This window comes from Pseudochaenichthys georgianus, chromosome 9 (genome assembly GCF_902827115.2).
Source record: "Pseudochaenichthys georgianus chromosome 9, fPseGeo1.2, whole genome shotgun sequence".
NCBI classification, from domain to species: Eukaryota; Metazoa; Chordata; class Actinopteri; order Perciformes; family Channichthyidae; genus Pseudochaenichthys; species Pseudochaenichthys georgianus.
The window spans coordinates 763194-769316 of NC_047511.1; positions in this window are offsets into that span (position 1 = coordinate 763194).

Sequence of the window (6123 nt, forward strand, 5' to 3'; positions counted from 1 at the left end):
AGGTAACACCCGTATCAGGTGATACGGTGGTATCACCTGATACGGAGCCCCTAAAGCAGTTCTTCCCAACCTGGGGGGCGCCAAAGATCGCAGGGCCTCAGATCATTTGAGGCCAAATATCATATTTAGACTTTTTCTTTTTTCTTTGTTACATATAATTGTAAGGCACTAATTGTCACTAAAGGCCTTGTCTCTACATTACAATAAAATACACAAAATAATTGATTAATTAATTTTAATAAAAATTCAAGTTAGTAGCTAATAAAGGCATACAAATACAGAAATGTATAATTCTTTCTTTAATATAAATGTTTCTTCTGCGCGTAAAGTGTCCAAACCAGGACACTGGATAAGTGTGTAACCAATGTGCTGCAGCTCTCCCTTGAAAAAGAGATTGTTGATCTCAATGGGATTTTCACCTGGGTAAATAAAGGATACAAACAAACAAGCGCATTTTTAAAACAGTCATTGTTCATGCCGGTTTCAGTTGGATTATTCAATTGCTCCGATCGGTCTCCTCCATTTTGTAGATTATTTACGACTTTTGAATCCACATAAACACATCGGCAAAATCCGGCTTACTTTGAGCATATGTTTTAAACAGTTTAATCCCTTTGTGAATTGTTTCCACTTCCGCCGTCCTTTCATTTCTTCATACAACGGGAATCCAGATGAATTAATCCTGAGTCCAATAACCTTCAAAGTCACTCCAATAGTGCTCCTTGATTACGCTTTCATCCTCCTTCAACAACATACATCATTCATCCAGTTTGTGACAGTAGTTGTAGCATTTTGAGACTTTTAAACTTTAATTACCGCTGTTGCGGTTGATCCAGTTATGAAATGTCATCATTTCGACAATAAATAAATGCTACATAAACGTTATCTTGCACGTTTTATCGAACCATCTCCGTTTCTAACTTTCAATATATTTAAAAAGAGATCTCTCTCTCATCTGCGTGCGGGGGCGGGGCCTCACAGACATGCTGCTGCGCACACAGTTCTGCCGGTAATGAATATTAGGATACATTTTGTGAGGAAACTTTTCCCCCAATAATTCCAATAAGTATTCACTTCAGGTTTACGAAAGTAACTGTATTCGGATTAGTTGTTTTTCAAATGTAACGCGAGCTGAATACAGTTAGGCTACTTGGTATTTGTATTCTGATTACGTAACGCCGTTACATGTATTCCGTTACAACCCAACCCTGTGTACAGATCATCAGTCCTGTGTACAGATCAGTTCGATAAAGTCATGCCAAAACAGCGACATTTTACACGATAAATACGGGTTTAAATAGCAGCATTTGCCACGGAAGGTGAGTGGCAGCTACCGTAAACGTTCTCTTACTCTGGCATCTTGTGGCAACTCCCGTTGAGCAGCGGCAGATGCCTCTGCAAGTTGTGGCACCTGTGGCATATGCCGGAAGTACTTGCCACAGCTACCACAGAGTAGCGGCCTTTTACATGTCTCAACTTCTGAGTATGGTAATTTTATCATGCTCGGCAAATGCAAGGGGGGGCAAGCGAGAAGCTATCGTATCTACACAGTGTTCGTGATATGAGACTCTGCGAAACAGCCACCTCACCATACCGCATGAAGGATATTTGTGACCAAATACCATTGACGTTAAAAGGCTTGCCTTTGGATAAAACTGGCTATCATCAAAACTGCTACAAAACCTTCACAGGGAAATTGGATCGTTTAAAAGTGTCAAAGGCTTCTACATCTGGTGAATCATCGTCATCGATAAAGGACTCCCTACGCCATCCCAAATGTCTCTCAAGTCAAACTGAAGGGGCTCGGTGTTCCTTCTTGTTCCCAAATCAGTGTATCTTCTGTGACAACAACCAAGTTCAAGGAGAAGACTGCAGAGCTACAAAAGTTTCAGAGTTGGAAACACAAAGAACCAGCCTGGAAAGTTATCGAACCTAGGGCACAGGAATTGAAGAAAGAGGATCTTTATCGCAAGGTGCAGGGCAAGGACCTCTTTGCTATGGAAGCTCAGTATCATCCATGCAGAAATAACTTCAACAATGACTACCAAAACCATGAGCGTGGAAGGAAGAGAGGAACAAAGGCAGCAGACAACATTGACAGCCCGCAGGCCCGGAAAATGGCAGCACAGATCCTATTGTGTAGTAAAGGATTACATTCTAACCCCCTAAACACACCAGGAGCGTCTGCGCCGCGTTACGTTGCGGCTGCGCCCTCCTCCTGCGACCTAACACACCAGGCGCATTTCAAAACGTTGCGGAAGCGGAGCGTCGTGCAGCCTGCAGTTCTTCTTCTTCTTCTTCTTCTTCTTCTTCTTCTTCTTCTTCTTCTTCTTCTTCTTCTCTTTAATGGCGAATCGCTTCCACTTGGAGCATATATCGCCACCTACTGTTGATTTATTAAATGTTCATATTAAATCCTTGTCCTCAGACTAGTGCTTTTGAGGAATTTGAAGATCAGCTTGTTTGCTTCATTTCTTGATTTACTTTACATATATTGACTTGAAATCCATGTCCTTGATGTTGAGTTGTTCCACTGCAGTTTTCAGAATGAGTCTTTGCCTTGTATATTCCGGGCAGCTAAAAAATACATGATGTATTGTCTCTGGTTGTTGGCGACCATCACAATTGCCATTTGGATGTTTTCCAATCAGATGCAGTGATGAGTTTAATCCAGAGTGACCCAATGTTATCCTGCTGTTAATGCTCTGTTCTCTTCTATACTCCCCCAAATGCTTCCTGTTCCCACTTCCCTTTGTATCTGGTATAAATGTATTTGATGTTAGCCTCGCAGTTGTTGTTGATTTTGGAATATTTCCTGGACATTTGTACTTCTACAAGTAAGTAGGCTACGTAGTTAAATAGTTTATGTTTGTGTCTGTTTAAATCGGGTTTATTGTTGTTATTTCCTATGTTGTTGTGTTGTAGACTACAGACACAGTTAATAATAATTGTAATATTCCAGTTATAAACGACATGAATCAAAGATGTGTTGCTGTATTTTAGTGGTAAAAAAATATGCATTCATCATCATAATTATTCTATATATATATAATTTACAGTGCCTGTAAACCGGAGGAGAACGCTAGGCATGTATTCTCCTACTTGAATGACTACGGGGGGATGGGGGGAGGAGGGGGAGCCGGTTTTGGGTGCACCCCCTCAACCAGCAAAGGAGACAACAAGGTGATTTTCATCACCTCGTGGCTGAGCTGAGGCTGGACAGCCAACGACATCACCAATATTTTCGGAGGAGTGCAGAGCAGATGGATGAACTGCTGTCCCTCCTGGGCCCTGAACTGACCAGACAATCCACACATTTCAGAGCTGCCATTGAACCCAAGCAGAGACTGGCTGTTGCACTTAGGTAACATGCACATTTCACAGACAATACATCACTGACCACACATTTAATAAAGGTTTTATTTTTTAACAATTTCACCCCAAACAACACTTTAAACAGAAACATCAAATATAAACAATCAACACAAAAAAAGTAACTATTTACAGTAAAAAAAACAATGAACTCAATTGCTCAACTATTGTTCGTAAAAAGACTCCTGCCAAGCTGAGCTACTGCTGGAGGACAGCATGTCTGATGGCCCTGTAGGTGTTGATTGGGCGCGTGGGGGTAGGGGTACACTTGGCCGAAAGGCTACTGGCCTGGAGGTGTGAATGGAATGTTGAGTGGCGGGGGGTGGTCAATGGGCTGCCAATGTTGCTGGTGTTGGGTGTCTCTTTCCAAGTTGTGGAAGGTGTTTAAAATACAGACTTTTGCCTGATGTTTTCTGTCTTTGTCCAGTCTTTGCAACATGGGCACAAGACTGAGAGCAAAGTAGTATGACTCCTCTAATTCTGAGTCTGGCATGTGTGGTGCAGTTGGAGGTTCCTGCAGTAGAGATATCAGCTGCTCTCCAAGGTCTGTGCTCTGTGGCCTCCTCCTTGTGTCCCGTGTGGAACGCTGGGCCGCTGCTGGTGTGGAAATGGGATCCCTGGGGCTACGGGACCTAGAGGGCCTTTGCCTCTCTGCAGAGGTTGTGGGTACCAGAGGTGGTGGGGCTGGAGATCCACATGCTGTCCTGGCATGTTCCTCTGTATCCAATGACAGGGGTGTAGATGCTCTCTCCATGTCTTCTACAGGGGAAGGATTGCTCAAGCTGCTTTTTGAACTATATGAAAAGAAACAACATGAAAACAATTAAAACCTTTTTTCTGGGGATTAATTTATGCAATAGGAACATATTTATGTAATTTAAAATAAAGTCTTTCATACCCTTTGCAATACATCATCACAAATTACAAAATTATATAAATTAAAATATGTGCATACATACCTCCTTTGCTGTACATAGGGCAAAAGGAAGGACATTATGTCTGTATACTTCCAGCCCTTTTGCGTGCCGCCTGCAGATCCACTTGGGAGAGATTTCTTCCTGTTTTTAACAAAATCATCCCGGAGTGACTTCCATCGTGCCTTGCAAATGTCGACTGAAACAAAGAATAGATTCAGATTAATAACATGATTTCACATATTTTTCTTTGCTTTTTTTTACCCTTCAGATACTTGGCTTCCAGGGACTCATTGGTCAGCCTAGCATTCAGGTATCGCCTAGGATGCGCTACTGTGTATGTAATACAATTTATAATAAATGGTTTTGTCTGACAAATGACTGCCAAATTATTCTTGTCTGTCCTCACAATTTATCTGACTATAAATGCAAGATTTTCCACCACAGCATACTGTATTTAAACATTATTGAAAGTATTTTGGGTAGTTGTTATAACACATGAATAAAAACTAATTAGAATACAAAAATATAATATCATTATAAAGAGTTAAACACAACTGTATTGATCCCTGGGCGAAATTCACAAGATAAAGTATAGTTAAAAAACCAATATTTATAAAAATATAAATACAAAATAATAATAATATAATAATATTATAATCTTGATATAGGAAATAAGATCTTACTTTATTGTGAAATGCAAGTTTACTGAACAGTTTTTTAACGACTTTCACAAGATGTGAAACTACTGAATGGCTCTGTACTGTACCTACAAGTATTAATTAACTTTAAAACATTAATATGTAGTTGTTACCTTCCACTCCACAAACTGCAGCGACTAAAAACCAGGCCTTGTCCTTTCTGATGTTGTCCTTGTAAAAAGCATTGGTTACATCGTATAAAATTGTGTGTTTCTCCACTTCCATTATGAACACCTCGTCGTCCATTGTGCGTATCGTAGTGGAGGTGTTGTGATGAAGGAGGGGGGTCTGCTAAATTAGTATATACGCAGGATGGGCCTGGCCCGGATGCTCACCTTTCCACTTCCTGCGAGGGGGGGGCTGCCTGCTGACCTTACCTTACGGCTGCGCCGCGGCAAAAATAGGATTCATCCTAATTTTCGAGAAGCGCTGCGCCGAGCCGCTTCTGGGACGCGTCTGAGCCGTAACGCGGCGCGTGTGGTGGAACAGCACCCATTGACTAGAGTGGCCGCGATCCTTACGACCGCCGCGGCGCGGCCGTAACACGGCGCAGACGCTCCTGGTGCGTTTAGGGGGTTAGGAACACAAATAAGTCGTCCAGCTAAGATCCATGTGCAACTTGTGCAGGAAGACGCTGGAAGGTGAAGGTTTTCCTAATCCTGAATACCGCAGTGAGAAATTGGCAAGACGTTTACAAGGAGACAAAGACATATCTCGTGAACTCACATTCTCAAAGGTACCACACCATGGTTGCCTTGAGTTGAACCTTATATACAGCTCAAGCATTACTGGAGATGAAGCAGTTAAATGTGCGTACACACTTGGAACATCTGATCAACTACAAGAAGCAGCACTCACCCTCAATCCTCACATTAAAAAGGCATTCAAAGAGTCAAAGGAGCTACCATGGCCCCCGACTGCACAGGAGCTGGATGCTGTGAAAATGGATGAACTGCTCCCAGAGCATCTTGTACACTTTCTGAGCTCAGTGGTGACTGGGACACTTGATGAAGAAACGTGTGAGAAGACGCAGAGGCTGGTCTATTCGATTGCACAAGATGTGTGTCGAGCAGCAACTAACAGCCAGTGGAAACTCCCAAAGCACATCCTCCTGTGAGCCACACTTCGGCACCTCT